Source organism: Protopterus annectens, chromosome 2.part0 (genome assembly GCF_019279795.1).
Source record: "Protopterus annectens isolate FY-2018-M chromosome 2.part0, PAN1.0, whole genome shotgun sequence".
NCBI lineage: Eukaryota > Metazoa > Chordata > Ceratodontiformes > Protopteridae > Protopterus > Protopterus annectens.
Window position 1 is genome coordinate 418,380,278 of NC_056728.1, and position 18,276 is coordinate 418,398,553.

General features: G+C 41.2%; 1 protein-coding gene across 2 annotated transcripts in view; it reads left to right on the forward strand.

Moving 5' to 3' along the window:
• Positions 1–18,276, forward strand: part of LOC122793112 (proprotein convertase subtilisin/kexin type 5-like) — a 3,326,953-nt gene that overhangs the window by 734,226 nt on the left and 2,574,451 nt on the right. The window lies entirely within an intron of this gene.

Below are 18,276 nucleotides of genomic sequence, written 5' to 3' on the forward strand. Positions count from 1 at the left end.
CATCTGGGTCTTATTGAGCTGCTTTGCATGCTCTACTGAATGTTTTCCACATTCAGCCATGACTAGGCTGTTATGGCTTTCAACAAACTAAATTCTAACTGCACCCAAGGTGGTTGTCTCATCTTTTGTCATACCAATAGGCTGGATTCCTTTATTTTGCATTTTTAGTTGGATATGATCCTGACTTTGTATTCCAGTGAACTCATTTTTGCCTGTTTCCTAACTCCTCTGCCTAAAAGGCAAAGTATCTGCTGTACAAGTTATACTGTAGTTTAGTGTCCTTGTGGCTGCAAAGCTACAATTTATCACACTGCTGCATCCAGTTATATGTGATGGACAAGGTCTATGTTCTTAAGGACTGCACTGCTCCAACCACTTTATATGCGGTGGTGTGTCAATTGGCCATAATAGTGTATGATAGATGCACACTGTTGTTTCAGGTAATAGCCAGCAGTTACCACATCCAAGTAAGCTTCATTTTGTACAGGTATAGAGCACTGTAACAAGTATTGGCACTCCAGGTTTTCATCCACTTCTGACTAAAATTATTGCATTAAAGAGGAATCTTCCCAGCAGTAATTGAAACTTCAGCAGTATTATTTTGTATAGAGAGATGCACAATATTTTTCCAAGTGAGGTCAGCTATATCTCTTCAGGACCCTCACCCATTCTTTTTCTTTACGGCACTGCTGGTACCAGTTGTACTGTACTAATGCATCAACACACAGTTACTGTTTGCCTTTAAAATAAGCCAGCTATTAACTATTTATATGTTAGCCACAGCTTAAGCAGTAATAATTTGAAAGGTGGAAGCCAGCATTAAATAGTCTTTTTTTTTTTGCAGATACCCTTAAGCAAATATGGAAATCACTGTCACAGACATTTAAAATATAATAAAGAAACTCTTTACTAGAAATAAATAGAATTGGATATTGTACTTAATCAAATATGTAAGCAGTTTGAAACTTTTTTTGTCCATTTTCTAAGCCTTTTGTCCTAGACAAGGTCACAGTGTCAGCAAATTGAACATGGCAGACCAGAGTTTCCTATGCACAACAACCAACAGTTTCCAGCTGATTTTGGATATATATATATATATATATATATATATATATATATATATATATATATAGACACACACACACACACACACACACACACACACTGGATATAAAAAGTGTACACACCCCTTAAAATGCCAGGTTTTTGTGATATAAAAAAATGAGACCACAATAAATCATTTCAAAACTTTTCCCACCTTTAACGTGACCTATACCCCGTACAATTCAGTTGAAAAACGAACAAATCTGTTAGGGGAAAAAAATAAAAAACATGCAATAAGCTGGTTGCTTAAGTGTGCATACTCTTAAACTAATACTTTGTTGAAGTACCTTTTGATTTAATTACAACATTCAGTCTTCTTGGGTACACACCTGCCATCAATTAAAAAGACTCTGATCAACCCCAAGTAATGTTCAGCTGTCCTAGTAGAATTTTCCTGATATTTACTCGGTTGCCTGCTATAGCAAAAGCCATGGTTCGCAGAGAGCTTAGAAAGCATCAAAGGGATCTCATTGTTGAAAGGTGTCAGTCAGGAGAAGGGTACAAAAAATTTTCGCAGCATTGGCTATACCATGGAACACAATGAAGACAGTCATCAAAAAGTGGAGAAAATATGAGGCAACAGTGACGTTGCAGAACTGGACGCCCCTCCAAAATTGATGAAAAGACGAGATGAAAACTGTTCAGGCAGGCTCCCAAGAGACCTGTAGCAATGCAGAAGGACCTGCAGGGATTTCTGGCAAGTATTGTTTGTGTAAAAACAACACAACCAACTTATACTCGTAAACACAAAAAGACAGTGAAACTTGCAGTTATTCTTCTCTTCCAAAACTTTATTCCGTAAGCGCTTTCGTTAGGACTAGTATCCAAACTTCCTCAGACAAAGTTACATAAGCAATCAATGACTTGTATAGATTCATAGATTAGTACTCAGCTAACTGCCCTTGTGAGCCATTTTAAGCCTAGCCAATTATTCCTTGTGAGACTCAAACCCTACACCTTGTGTTTGTAAGGCAAACACCTTAACCATTAGGCTACCCTCCCACTGATAAATAAAACAATAAAACAATTATATAAAAAGACCAATTAAATAAATAAACAACTCAATTCCTTTCCTCCTATGGAAAGCTATTTACTTTGTGTTACCATATATAATTCATGATTTTGTTGCTAAGTACCTAGACACTAAATTAGTGACCTGAATTAATATAAAATACAAATGTGTTAAGTAAAAAAATATATGTATAAAAAAATAAAAATATATATGTAATATATTTGAATAAATGAAATGACTGGGGCTATATTTTGTGTTAAAAAAAAAAAACATGCTCTACCTAACTGTTAAAGTTTCCAAATACATTTAATGGTAGCATATTCATTAAGGCCAGGGTGTGTGTGTGTGTGTGTGTGTGTGTGTGTGTGTGTGTGTGTGTGTGCAAAGGTTCAAATTTGCCACAGCAATTCCTTTTCATCTAACCTTAATGCCCATGACCCTCCTCTTTTGTTGTATAGTTCCTGATTTACGATGGCAAACAAAAATTTGTGAGTGGGGTGTTGCAATGTGTGCCTAACCAAAGCATTTGTGGTGGTACCTTTACTTATATGATACGTATGCTCGTATATGCGTTGGCGTACTGTCCTTTCTGTCGTTCCTGTATAAAAGGATTTGCATTGTTGGCATATAGCAGCATAAAAAATGCCCTTTGACTCACAATTGAATTTACCTAATATGTTGTATTCAACATCTCTAATAGTTATTTTAGTGCCCACATGAATATACTGACACTGATGGCAGTGGTCACATTTGTACATACCCATATTCTTTTTTTATAATTCTACTTGGAAGTTCTAAGATGTCCTTTAAATTTTTGGCCACGCTGATAAATAATGTGTGGCAATTTTTCAAACTTCCTATTAATGTGTGTATCTTCTGTCAGCAGTGCCCAATTCTTATAAATAATGTTTGAAGCAATTTTTGCATCCTTTGAATAAGTTGCGATAAGTGTGGGATCACCCATGTCTAATATGCCTTTAATATGGGAATTTGTTTGTGCATAACTATTTCCATCACCATCCGCCTCATGAATAAAATCATGATATCCATTAAACAGGATAGGTCTAAAATGTCCCATGTTTCTCTTATTGACCACTTTTTCCTTTATTTTGTCAAATAGTCTGGGTGGGTAACCTGTACTACTGAACATAGATCTAAGTAAACTACATTCGGCTTGGAAGTCATCCTTGAAAGGAATCATCCTTGATGCCCTGACCAATTAGCCTTTCTTGACCGCCTTCTTTTGATGGAAGGGGTGGCTGCTAGAAAAGTGCAAGAAAGTATTGGAATATGTGGGTTTCCTATATATAGTTGTTCTAAATCTGTTATGGGCTCTGTCTTTTGATATGTACTCATCCAAATAGTTGATAGCTTCCGTTTCAAATTGAAAGGTAAAATCCAGGAAGTTAGTGAAACATTTAATCCCTTCTATGAAAATTGGAACTGTGATGTCATTGCCTTTCCACGTAAAAAACATGTTGTCCTGGTATCTAGTATACCAGACAGTGTGTTGTTGGAACAAATCGTTTTTAAATAAAAATTCATGTTCCCAATATGTTAAAACACAATTGGCAAAGTTACCCCCACAGGGTGCACCCATTGCAACACCTGTAGTTTGTTTATATGCTTGAACATCAAATAACATGAAATTGTTGTGGAGAACTAGTTGTAAAAGTGTTTCCAGGACATGTATTTCATTATCCATGCCTTTGGCATACTATAGATGCCTAACCCAATCTATGCCTTGATCTTGTGGGATAACAGTGTATAAATCTTTTATATCAACTATTAAAAAGATGTGATTGGCATTAAATTCTAGTTTATTTATGCCTTCTAAGAATCCCCATGAATCTGGGAAAATATGTTCTTCCCTTTTTATGATTGGTTTTAGTTTTCCATCAACATATTTGGGACAAGCATATACAATAGAGCGTCGTCCGTCAACTATAGGTCTAAAAGGCGGATCAGAGACTTTCTTGTGTACTTTAGGACACCCAAAAATGACCGGTGTCCTCGGTGCTGCCATGGTTAAATAGTGAAGTGTATCCAAATTAATACTACCTTCCAAAAACAGATCGTTAATATGGTTGTAAATTTGCTTATATGCAATGTTAATTTCATTAGTACTAATCAACTCATAACAGTCATCTTCCAAAAGGCCATCCATCTTTTTTATATAATCATGCTCATGCATAAATATAAGCCCCCCCCTCCCTTATTGGGTTTCATTACCCGAATTCTGTGTAGCTTCAGGGACACCAAAAAGTCCAGCTCATCTGAGGTTTTATTGCTAGTAGTTTTCTTAGAAATGTTACTGCATATACCATCTTTCAAGTCCATTTCACAAATGCGTTCGAATAGTGCTATAGTACAGTGTAGGGGTGGATTGAACAAACTCGAAACTTTCAAATCATGTGTTAAGCAAGGTGTATTGCCCATTAACACTGTTAAATTAAGTTTCCGAGTGAAAATTTTCAAATCCAAGCTGGCTTTTGCTAAATCAGCCCTTTTGTCAGGCACAAAAGTCAGTCCTCTAGATAAAAAATCAACAAAACACATATCCAACTGGAAATTGGTATAGTTAAAAACTTTAAAGTCACCTTGGGACCTCAGTGTGATCAAAGGGCTAGCAAGCGAGCCATGGGCTACCTCCTCCGGCAATTCTGCTGCTTCTGTTGCTGCCCCTGACGGCTGGAATTCTGTTGTACCACAGTAGCTTTCTGGCGAGCACCCTGAAAACCCTGTCCATTCATATTATTTGATGTGGACCCTGGTGTTTGTCGTAGACCATCACCATTTTTGATTCTCTCACTCCGCCTAACCTGTGGAGACTGGATATTATGGTCAGAGCCTTCGTCATCGCAAACGTCAAAGGGGCGTGAATCATGGTTAACCTCATCAGTGCCGATAAAATTGGATACTTGTTCGTAGGCGTAAACATCCGTATTCAATTTTTTAGTTTTCACCTCAATGCTTCTCTTAATAACCACGTCAATAGATGAAAAAATTCAACCATAATCAAATTTATACCTGGGGAATTCTGTATCTGATGTAATATTTTTCTCCAGGATTTCTAGTTCGCCTTTGAGAGTACCAACTTGTATGTCATAATGTTTTATGAGGATACCTAGGAATTCCATGCCTTGTCTGTCGAATAAGCTCTAAGTGGAAACTAGATTTTAGAAAAAGTCCAACATGGTACCTCCACTGACGGAGACCCTTAGGTACTACCCTTTTATTGATGAATTGTTGCAGGTAGCTGATTTCCAACTGTAGCTTCCGGTATTTTAATAGCTTCTTGTCAAAGTCATTCAAGTTAGCTATTATATTAGAGTTATTGTTGACCGGAGAGCTTGGAGAATGTAAATTATTGTCATGGTCACCACCACAAAAGGTTGGGGTTTTTAGATATTCGCCAAACACAGGTACCATATTTAATGTATTTTGTAGTTGTTCTTGGCTGTCATTTTGATTCAAGCCGTGATCGGATGTTATAGTACCACTTCTGGTTGCATTATTCATATGTTCACCGCTGTTTGTTACTTGAAAATGAGACAAACTTTGTCTATTGGGAATCGAGCTGTTTTACGAATTGATAGACAGGCAGAAGTCACTATTTCTTTCATTGTCTAGTTTTTTATACAGAGTATCCACTCAGCCTAGCAGTTATTCCACCAAAAGGGTCAAATTACCCTCAGCATTCGCTTCATTGTTGGTGCTCACAGGTGGATTGAGTTCATCTTGTGAAAATAAGGATTGTGAGGAGATACCTGCACCGTTCGCCATGTAACTTCAAAAACGCAAAAACAACACAACCAACTGATACTCGTAAACACAAAGACAGTGAAACTTGCAGATATTCTTCTCTTCCAAAACTTTATTCTGTAAGCGCTTTTGTTAGGACTAGTATCCAAACTTCCTCAGACAAAGTTACACAAGCAATCAATGACGTGTATACTTATACAATGCGATGACACCACAGTTCCAATCTTCATTGAAGAGATTAAATGTTTCAATAACTTCCTGGATTTTACCTTTCAATTTGCAACAGAAGCTATCAACTATTTTGGATGTGTACATATCAAAAGATAGAGCCCATAACAGAATTAGAACAACTATATAAAGGAAACCCACATATTCCAATACTTTCTTGCACTTTTCTAGCAGCCACCCCTTCCATCAAAAGAAGGCGGTCATGAAAGGCCAATTGGTCAGGGCATCAAGGATGATTCCTTTCGAGGATGACTTCTAAGTTGAATGTAGTTTACTTAGATCTACGTTCAGTAGTAGAGGTTACCCACCTAGACTATTTGACAAAATAAAGGAAGAAGTGGTCAATAAGAGAAACATGGGACATTATAGACCTATCCTGTTTAATGGATATCATGATTTTATTCATGAGGCGGATGGTGATGGAAATAGTTATGCACAAACAAATTCCCATATTAAAGGCATATTAGACATGGGTGGTCCCACACTTATCACAACTTATTCAAAAGATGCAAAAATTGTTTCAAACATTATTTATAAGAATCTGGCACTGCTGACAGAAGATACACACATTAACAAAAAGTTTGAAACATTGCCATACATTATTTATCGGCATGGCCAAAATTTAAAGGACATCTTAGAACTTCCAAGTAGAATTATAAAAAAGAATATGGGTATGTACAAATGTGGCCACTGCCATCAGTGTCAGTATATTCACGTGGGCACTAAAATAACTATTAGAGATGTTGAATACAACATATTAGGTAAATTCAATTGTGAGTCAAAGGGCATTTTTTATGCTGCTATATGCCAACAATGCAAATCCTTTTATATAGGAAAGACAGAAAGGACAGTGCGCCAACGCATATATGAACATATGTATCATATAAGTAAAGGTGCTACCACAAATGCTTTGGCTAGGCACACATTGCAACACCCCACTCACAAATTTTTGTTTGCCATCGTATATCAGGAACTGTACAACAAAAGAGGAGGGCCATGGGTATTAAGGTTCGAAGAAAAGGAATTGTTGTGGCAAATTAGAACTTTTGCACACACACACCCTGGCCTTAATGAATATGCTTCCATTAAATGCATTTTGAAACTTAAACAGTTAGATAGGTAGAGCATGGGGTTTTTTTTAACACAAAATATAGCCCCAGGCATTTCATTTATTCAAATATATTACATATATATTTTTATTTTTTTATATATATATATTTTTTACTTAACACATTTGTATTTTATATTAATTCATGTCACTAATTTAGTGTCTAGGTACTTAGCAACAAAATCATGAATTATATATGGAAACACAAAGTAAATAGTTTTCCATAGGTGGAAAGGAATTGAGTTGTTTAATTATTTAATTGGTCTTTTTATATAATTGTTTTATTTATCAATTGTATAAGTATGCGTCATTGATTGCTTGCGTAACTTTGTCTGAGGAAGTTTGGATACTAGTCCTAACGAAAGCGCTTACGGAATAAAGTTTTGGAAGAGAAGAATATCTGCAAGTTTCGCTGTCTTTTTGTGTTTACAAGTACTGTTTGTGTACTACATGCGACAACAATCTACTGTATTCTCCATATGTCTGGACTATGGGTTAGGGCTGCAAGACGTAAGCCTTTTCTTACACTGAAAATCATCCAGTACTGGCTAAAATTTGCAAAACAAATTCATAGAGTCTCCCAAAAGCATGTGGGAAAGTTTGTTATAGTCTGATGAGACCAAGGTTGTACTTTCTGGCCACAATTCCAAAAGGTACGTTTGGCGTAAAAACAAAACTTCACATCACCAAAAGAACACCATCCCCACCGTGAAGCTTGGTGGTGTCGGTGTCATGCTTTGGGGTTGTTTTTCTTCAGCTGGGACTGGGGCTTTAGTCAAGGTGGAGGGAATTATGAACAGTTCCAAATACCAGTCACTTTTGGCCCAAAACCTTCAGACATCTGCTTGAAAGCTGAAGATGAAGAGGAATTTCACCTTTCAACACGACAGTGACCCAAAGCATGCATCCAAATCAACAAAAGAATGGCTTCATCAGAAGAAAATTAAAGTTTTGGAATGGCCCAGCCAGAGCCCAGACCTAAATCCAATAGAAAATCTGTGGGGTGACCTGAAGAGGGCTGTGCACAAAATATGCCTTTGCAATCTGACAGATTTGGAGCGCTTTTACAAGGAAGAGTGGCCAAATATTGCCAAGTCAAGATGTCCCCTGCTGATGGACTCCTACCCAAGGAAACTGAATGCTGTAAATAAATCAAAAGGTGCTTCAACAAAGTATTAGTTTAAGGGTGTGCACACTTATGCAACCAGCTTATTGCACGTTTTTTATTTTTTATATTTTTTCCCCTAACAGATTTGTTTGTTTTTCAATTGCATTATGCAGGTTATAGGTCACATTAAAGGTGGGAAAAGTTTTGAAATGATTTATTGTGGTCTCATTTTTTATATCACAAAAACCTGACATTTTAACAGCAGTGTGTACACTTTTTATATCCACTGTATGTGTGTGTGTGTGTGTGTGTGTGTAATTATATATATATATATATATATATATATATATATATATATATATATATATATATATGTATATATATATATATATATATATATAGATATATATATAGATATACATACATACATACACACACACACACATATATAGATATATGGGTCCTCTTCTAAATCTCAAAAGCTCATCATACTGAAAACTCAAAATACTGAATTTCATAATATCGAAAAGACAGAGTATACCAACATTTACAATTTTGCAGCATAACTACATAACAAAACATATTACTGTTCTCCAACTATAAGCAGGGGGCAAGCCCCCCTGCACCCCCCACACCCCATGCTACTTAAATATATCAACTCTGAGATCCCACTCCACAGAAGAAAATGGCAAACATGCCATTATGTGCTTCATGACTGCCTGTTGTAACCTTAGTCATGTTCCCTTTTAATTTGCTATACTGCAACATAACTCATCTTAGTGTAGTAAAGTGCGATCTCGGAGTTGATGTATTTAAGTAGCAGGGGGTGGGGGGTGGAGAGGGGCTTGCTCCCCTGCTAATAGTTGAGTAAACTAATAGTCTTTTATTTGTTTCTCTATGTACTTCTGGTGGAGTGTAGTAAGTGTTGGTATCCTGGAGTTTTTTCGATATTATGAAATTCAAAATTTTGAGTTTTCAGTATTTTGAACTTTCCAGATTTTGGACTCAGTATTTTGAATATCGAGATTATGAGCTTTCAAGATTTAGAAGTGGACCCATATAGATAGATATATCTATATGGTTTATGGTTTACTATCAGAATGTCAAAATTCATATGGTTGACATTCATTTGGTCAAAGTCATTACATCGAATGGTCAAAATACCGAAATTAAAATGTCAAAGTTTAAATGGTCGACAAACACCTGCAAACTAAGACTAGGTGTTTTTGCAGGGGGCCTGTGCCCCCCTGCACCCCCCCAACACCCCCTGCTACTTTTATATTACAACTCCGAGATCGCACAACAGTGCTGACAAGGGTAAATCCTTGCCTGTTGTCAACATAATGTCAACAGAAATTCGAATGCACTGTCCGTCGACCAAATTAACTACTTAATATTCATGTGTTGACCATATGTGTCAATCATATGAACATTAAACCATATGAATGTTGACATTTTGATAGCAAACCATATAAATATATATATATATATATATATATATATATATATATATATATATATATATATATATGAAAATAAACCATACCACCAAAATCTCAGTTGCAAACATTATACATTACAAACCACATTGGCACAAATGCAGCTGCAAACATTATGCATTGCTTATAGTACATCCAGTCATTGTCTGTCAATCATTACATACCTCATTCAGTTCCTGCCTTCTTTTAAACGTTGCTAATTTGTCCTCCACTTTACTAATGATTCCAGTTCCAGTTTTTATTTCTGTTACTATCTTCACTACTTCTAGTAAAGTTGGTTTAGACTTCCATTTCCATTTTCTAGTAATTGCTTTTTTGGCAGCTATCATAATTAGACTCAGCAAGACCTTACTAATTCTAGGCAATTCGATTCTGTATCATAGCTCAAAAAAAATATTTCTTCAGTTACACCAATTTGCTCATCCAGGATCTACGATAGAGGTGCCTGTAGGGAATCTTTAGTATGCCAACTTTTTATACTCCCAGAAAATAAGTCCTTGGTTACTTCTCTTCCTCATCACACATCCAGCATTTGCTGAGGAAAAGTTCTTAGGTATTTTAATACTACAAGTAGATTCCAATGTAAACACTTCTAAGCAAAGATCCTAAATTTTCTAGAGTTTGTTGCATATTTGGGAGACTTGCATATATCCCCCCAATTGTTTCTTTGTGAATTGCTTATCTAATCTCTCTTTCCAATCCTTTCTAACCTCCTCTGATTGATTATTTTACTTATTGTGCAATATTTTATAGGCTGTACTAATTATTCCTTTCTTAACAGCAGCCTCTGTTCTAGATTCTACTAAAAACAGTACCAGTACTGGTCTTTCATTTAGGGCCACTTATTTCTTTCTCTTTCAAAGTTAGTAAGCAGGATTAGGGAACACATAGCAGCTATTAAGAAAAAAGATTTAAATAATGCTTTAGCATGACATTTTCTCAACTGTCCGGATTTAAAAAAAAATTCAATTCATGGTGCCAGAAAAAGTAAATACAGGCAGATTCATTGATGTATTTAATGCTTGTCTTAGAGTTAAAATGGCAAATTATTTTTAAAGCTGATATTGCATCAGGCATTAATGAGAACATTTTCGTTAAATGCCTTTTAAAGTTTAAGAATAGTTAATCATTATGTAAATATATTTTTTTAGTAGATAATGTGTCTTATTAATGTAAAATTCACTTGTGTACTATTAGGGTTGTGTTTTTAAATGCTTAAGTACCTTAATTAGTATATTAAGACTGTAAGATTCTGAAATTCTGAATGGTTAATTGTTTGAACTTAATTGATGGTATAAATGGGCATTAGTTGTGTAATATGACTGACTTTCTGAAGACGTTCTGTATTAAACGAACAAAAGCACTTATTCATCTGTGTCTTTGAGTCATATTTTGGTTTTAAGTCGTTCAGTTGGTTCCTTCGATGTTTTTGTGTGAAAACACTAGATCTGAAGTAGGCAGACTTCATTCGTCTGCAACCTGTGGGTATCGGATCCGACCTTGGATCCGAGCCGGCAATTCAAAAGCTTAGGCTCCGAGCTCCTAGCTCCTCCCTCTTACCTATAACCCCTTGCCAAGCCCTGACTGACCTCAGATTTCGTTTGCCGCTTTTCAAGTAGCTACGGAATTCCAGAGCTCCTGGCGTTGGTGAAGATAAGAAACTATTTTTTGACAGAAAAAGTTTTAAAAATCTTTATTTTCGTTCTTGATATAGTTAGTGTTGAGTGTGTTTAGGCTTTCCTCTCTCTTTTATTTAATTTTCTCGGGTTTTGCGTAGTTTGTTTGTGTGTGTTTTGTGTTAGGCCTTAGGGTTGTGATGTCTGAAGCCCATAAGGCTGTGTTCTCGAAATGTACTGAGTGTGGCCATAAGCTGTCCCCAGCGGATGGCCACACTCGTCATCTTGGGGGTTGAACACCTGTCATCTGGTTGTACCATTTGTGCAGGGTTCAACCCCCGGGCTTTGAGGGAGCGGAGGTCGAAGTTGGTGCTGGCGGGTCTTTTACCTCCAGATACCGCTTCGGCCTCTGCCCCTTCCACTCAGCAACCTGTTGCTGTGGGTTCTCCCCCTCCGGCTGGGACTCAACCTCCCTCTAAGTTGCCGGAGGGGAAGGAATCCTCTAGGGAAAGACAGAAGGAGAGGCACAGGGAGAGGCACCACAAGCGAAGAGCCGAAACTTCCAGTTCGGCTCCTCCATCTAAGCGGGCCTCCCCTGTGCCTTCTAGCTTTCCTCCTCGGCTCCACTCCCCTCGGTTCTCTCCTGGACCCGAGGAGGAGGAGGCTAGCCCTTCTAGGAGGTCTCCGAGGCGGCTCTCTAGGTCGCTTGGTGGCCTCCACTAGGTCAACATTTTCAATGAGTGAAGCTGATATGGACCGGATGATGAGGAAATTCATCCAGGCCCAAATGCAAATGGGAGTGCTCCTAGCCCCCCCCCAACCGGGAGGGGCTTGACCTTTTCGCCCCCTTGGCTCCTTCTCCGACCCATACCACGGGTTCGGAGCTGTCGGCGCCGGGCAGATTTGGATCCGGGGGGTGGGTCGGATCCGATGGGTCGGCGCACCTCGGATCCGTCCCATCCCTTGAGTGCTTGGTACCGGACCCGACCTCTCGAGCCGAGGGCCGAGCCTCGGATCCGAGGGAGCTGGTGTGTCTTCGGCTCCATCCAGGTCGGAGCACACGGTCTCTCGGATCCGGCGGTTTCGGCTCCGACTCCGATCCGTCGTCGGATCCGAGTGGGGTCGGCTCTCGGGGCTTAGAGAAGCTGGCTCCCTCGGCTTTCGACGTAGTGGAAAGGGCACTGTCGAGGACATCCGGACCCCCGGTCCCTGCCACGGCTCCATCCCGCACTCCATTGCAGTTGGGCCAGGCCCCACCAGCCGGTCCCAGGGACAGCCCGCCTCGATGTCCCAAGTGGTTCCCTTGGAACATCCAACTGCTGAAGAGTACTCCTCGGACAGCCCCCCCGATGAAGTACCTCGGAAGCGTAAGTGCAAAAGGAGGTACATGGACTCCCCTGAGTCCGTCACTGAAGACACAGACTTGGATGAAGGGGAAGGCTCCCCTAGGTCACCCCCTGAGGACGTCTCATTTGGAGACATCATGGAGATGTTAAGGATCAGGGGGGGGGGGTCTGCCCCCAAGGCTTCTTCGGACGAGTCTGTGTTCTTGGAGGCATTCGAGGCGGGCCCTTCTACCTCTTGGGTGTCCCCTCCTGCTGAACCCTGGTGGATCTTATTTCCATCAGGGCGTGGAAGGATCCGGACACCATTGAGCCTATCCCTAAGCGCCCGGACCGCATTCTTTCCCCTCCGTCGAACCGCACCCACTGGAGTAAGGGTCCCCCAGTAGATGCCATGATGATGGCTGCAGCCACGAAGAGGGAATTGGCCCAGGAGAGTCCCACCATGCATCCTCCGGGCAAGGAGTCCCGCTCGATGGATCGCATTGGGAAGCGAGTTTTTAGTTCAGGAACCTTCTCCTTGAGAGCGCTGAACTACATGGCACATGTCATTAGGATGCAGCGGGATCTGATTAAAGAATACGCTGCATCTCCCCCGGAGTCCATCTCGAGTGAGGATAAACAGGTTTACTCCACCCGAATGGCCACTCTCAGATCAGTTTCCAATACATCTATGCGGCTACTTTCTCTTGCTACTGAGGGAGCCGCTAGAGCCAGCGGAGCAGGCCTAGTCATGAGGCGACAGGCCTGGCTCCGCCATTGTGATTTTGCAGAGCCCTTCAAGGCGACCTTCGCGAATGCCCCTTGATGGTTCTGCCTTGTTTGGCAAGACTGTTCGCGAGACATTAGTCCAGAGCGAAAAGGACGTGAAGACGCTGTCTGCCGTCGGAGTCCGCTTCTCAGCTCCCCAGAGGTCCTTCTCTAAGAACCAAAAGGGACAGAAGAAGATGTGGTTCCGGAAGTCGCAGCAGTCCCAACCTGCTCCGGACAACCAGTCCTTCCGTGGCAGAGGAGGACGGGGAGGTCGTCGTGCTAGAGGCAGGGGGGCTCCTGGCAACTTTGGGTCCAGAGAACCTTTCTCTGATAGACCCACGCAGCAGCCCTGAAGGGTTGCCCGGCTGTCCGTCTCTGGAGGCAGTCAGGGGGCGGTTTTCGAGGCACCTGACTTCTTGGGAGTCCATAACAACAGACAGTTGGGTGCTTCGAGTCATATCCAGAGGATATTCAATTCCCCTATTCAAGGTTCCCAAATCTCGCAGCCTCCCAGATGTTCCACCCGACCAAAGGGAGGCGGCAGCTATCGAAATCGAACAGCTGCTAGAAAAAAGAGCTATCCAGCGCGTCCTCTGAGATCAAACCGGATTAGGGTTTTACTCCAGGTTCTTTTTGGTGCCAAAGAAGACGGGGGACTTAAGACCAATCTTAGACCTTTCCCAGCTGAACCTGTCAGTAACCAAGCAAAAGTTCCGGATGGTCACCCTGCAATCTATACTTCCCCTCTTGAGGGAGAACGACTGGATGTGCTCCATAGACCTCAAGGACGCGTACTACCACATTCGGATGGACAGACGATCCAGGAGGTTTCTTCGCTTCCGGCTGGGAGCCAGTCATTATCAGTTCAGGGTCCTCCCCTTTGGTCTCACCTCAGCCCCCAGGGTGTTTACCAAGGTGCTAGCGGTGGTAGCGGCCCACCTGAGGCTCCAGGGATTACAGGTCTTTCCGTATCTGGACGACTGGCTCCTGACGGCATCATCAAGGCATCTTCTGTGCTCAGCCAGGGATTACTTTCTTCAACTAGCACCAAGGCTGAGCATCACGATCAACTGGGAGAAATCTTTACTGAACCCCACACAAGTTATAGATTTCATAGGAGGAAGACTAAACACCAGATCAATGCGAGCCTTCCTCACCCCAGACCGTATTGCCAGCCTGAAGTGTCATGTGACAGCGATCCTGCAACCATCTCCAACTGCAGCTTCGGTCCTGAGGGCCCTAGGTTCTATGGCGGCAGCTATTCCGCTTCTCATTCATGCCCGTTTTTGCATGCGGGTTCTTCAATGGACCCTTCAGGTTCAGTGGTCCCCTCTTTGTTCTTCTCTAAATGCTCCGATTGCGGTCAGCAGAGCGTGCAGGGACTCCCTTCTTTGGTGGCTTCTTTCTCTGGAGCCCCTGGCAGGGAGACCTTTTGCACTGCATTTCCCTGAGCCACAGTGACCACGGACGCTTCTTGCCTCGGGTGGGGGCATTCTGCGGGAAAGATTGTCCAAGGCACGTGGAATCCCACAGAGACGTCATTGCATATAAATGTCCTGGAAATGAGGGCGGTGCTCCTAGCGTTGCAAGCACTTCACCACGTTCTTCCTTCAGGGACTATTGCGATTCAGACAGACAACATGTCGGTAGTCTGGTATATCAACAAACAGGGAGGAACCAGGTCTTACCCCTTTGTCGAGAGGCCATGAGAGTCTGGGAATGGGCAATTTCCACCAAACGCTTTCTGGTAGCAACGCACATTCCGGGAAAGTCCAACATCCTTGCGGACAAGCTCAGTCGCACCATCCTTTCTCCACACGAGTGGTCTCTCAATCCTCAAGTAGCGAAGAAGATTTTTGCCGTTTGGGGCAACCCTGTTGTGATCTTTTTGCCTCTCCCTCAAACGCCAAATGCGACAATTTCTTCGCTCTGCTTCCCCACCCGAGGAGTTCCCGAGAGATGCTCTGGTGCATGCTTGGCCTCCCGGTCTCCTTTATGCCTACCCTCCACTTCCTCTGATGCAGAGGCTTCTGCAGAAAGCCAACAGTTTGGGGAGCAGAATGATTCTCATTGCCCCATTCTGGCCTCGACAACCTTGGTTCCCCTTCGTATGGTCTCACAAAATCAATCCACCATGGATTCTGGATCCAATTTCGGATCTCATCTCTCACCCTCTGGGAATGTCAATTCCCAATCTGCGGACCCTGAAGTTGACAGCTTGGCTGCTCCAGTTCCATCCTTAATTAGGACTCCCGGTATCTCATCACCGGTCAAGGCCATTTTAGTGGCAGCTCATAAACCTTCCACCAGGCAGGTTTATCGGAGTAAATGGAAGAGATTCTCTATATGGGCAGTACAGAGAACTTTGGATCCTTTCTCGGCACCTATGTCAGTGGTGCTGGATTTTCTAACAGACCTCTTTCATCAAGGGGCTAGTTCTTCCACGATTAAAGTACAATTGGCAGCTATCTCGCATTATCACATTGGTCATGACACAGCTCCCCTTATGACGGCGAAATTATGCAAAACATTTCTCAAAGGAGTTTTTTTGTTGAGGCCTCCAGTCAAGGAGGTTGTACCACCCTGGGACTTGTCTTTAGTTCTGCAAGCCCTTACTGCTCCTCCCTTCGAGCCTGCAGCTTCTACTGATTTAAAGTACCTTTCCTGGAAGACTGCCTTCCTGGTAGCTATCACTTCAGCCAGAAGAGTGTCTGAGCTTCAGGCTCTGTCGTCAAACCGCCTTACCTTTCTTTCTTCCCTGATAGGGTGTGCCTCAGGACCAATCCTTCTTTTCTTCCCAAGGTCTCTTCTGAATCCAATATTAACCAGTCAATCAATTTACCTGTGTTTTTTCCCAAGTACTCAAACAAAGGAGAATACAAATTGCATTCCTTGGATGTTCATAGACAATTACGTTTTTGTATTAACAGAACAGCTGGCCACAGGAAATCAGATCAGCTGTTCGTCTCCTTTGCTAAATTTGCTCTGGGTAAAGCAGTATCTAAAGTCACACTATCTAAGTGGATTGCTAATTGTATTCTGCAGGCATATGACACTTCAGGTAGACCTGCTCCTCAGAGGGTTATGGCTCATTCTACTAGGGCAGTTTCCACGTCAGCCGCCTTTAAGTCCCGTGTATCATTGGATGATATCTGCGCGGCAGCTACTTGGGCCTAGTTTGTCTCCTTTATACGACTCGGAGTTATCGGATTTCAAGGCAGTTCCAGTCCCTGTGGACTTATTTGGGACTTTGGACTTTCCACGATATATACACCTCATAAGTGTTTTTTGTTGGGTGTTTATCTCCTGGTGGCTTGTGGAGAATTCCTGGCTGTTTGTTGCATACTACGCACGTTAATATGGAAGGAGAAGACGAAGCTAATAACCTTACCATTCATCTGACTCCCGGAGGAGTGGCCAAGCTTATGAAAACACTAGCTGACGTCATCAAGGAGGCGCAGGCTGTTCTTCAGCAGCTCAAAGGGAATTTCGGAGCCCTGCAGCAGAGAAGTGAAAGTTCTGATGTTTTTTCTTCATCTTTGGATGAAGGTACTGTCATAGTGGCAGACATTAATGGATCTAAGCCTACCATTTCCAGGTTTTTACATGATAAAGACTTTAATCCATTCAAGGACGTCAGTATGGTAGGACAAATATCCAGGTCTGTGCATTTACATTATACGTCCTTTGATTTCAAAGCTTGTTTTTTTGAACTAGAAAAGAAGGTAGTCAAACTAAAGTGTCTGACTTTAGAGAATCATTACTTAAATAAATATGTTGAGTTGAAAATAGTACCGCTGGGTTCATAGGTTGGTACTAGGCTTTCAGCCCTAGGGCCTATACAAGCCTAGCCATAACAATTCCCTGGCTATTTCTTCCCACACTATTTACTTCCTTGGGGTTAAGAGTATACAGTTTCCACAACGGAATTTCGTCAAAAGATAACATTTATAATAGTATTAAAGACATCTATAATAAAGCTGGCCTTGAGATTCTTAAGGCCCTTATTGGTTGAAGTAATGACAAAATAGTGGTTTTAAAAGAACAAATAAGGAACCCGGATAAGAAATTAAACAAGCATCCAGATTATCGGGCCTTTCAGCACCTTTATCACAGTTTATTTGAGAAGTGTGGAAGGCTTGTTGATAATATTACCAACTAGAAAAAGAAGAAACTTTTGAGGGACTTAAAAGGTTATCAGCTTGGGCAAGCCTTCTTAATTAAAAAGAAAAAACACAAGTCTATTCAGACTGATTCTAACAGACATTTTGGGGATAGGCTTGATCCTTTTTATGCTCCTGAGACTGACAACATTTCGCTTACTGACCCAAAGGAACCACCAGGGGATATTACCAGTCAATCAAGTGAAACCAACAAAGCCAGTGATTTGGCTTCTCCCTCTTCCCCTACTTTTTTTTACATTGGTAACAGAACCTAACAGTCTGCCTGTGAACCAGGAGACCTTCACAGTAGCTACCAAGAAAAAAGGGAAAAACAAAGAACGTTAGAGAAAGAATGTCATGTGTTAATAATTTAAGTAATAAGTTTTTTCTAATGCTGAATTGAAGGTTTTGTCAAAAGTTTTTTCTTTACTACCAGCAAATGGAGCCCCACTTGTACATACAGTGTTAGATTTCAAGTTGTTTATGAGGAAACTAAATCTGAAATATAAAGGAAACAAAACCACCAAATGAGAACCAGAAGCACATAAAACATATAATAAAAAACCGTGCCAAAGGC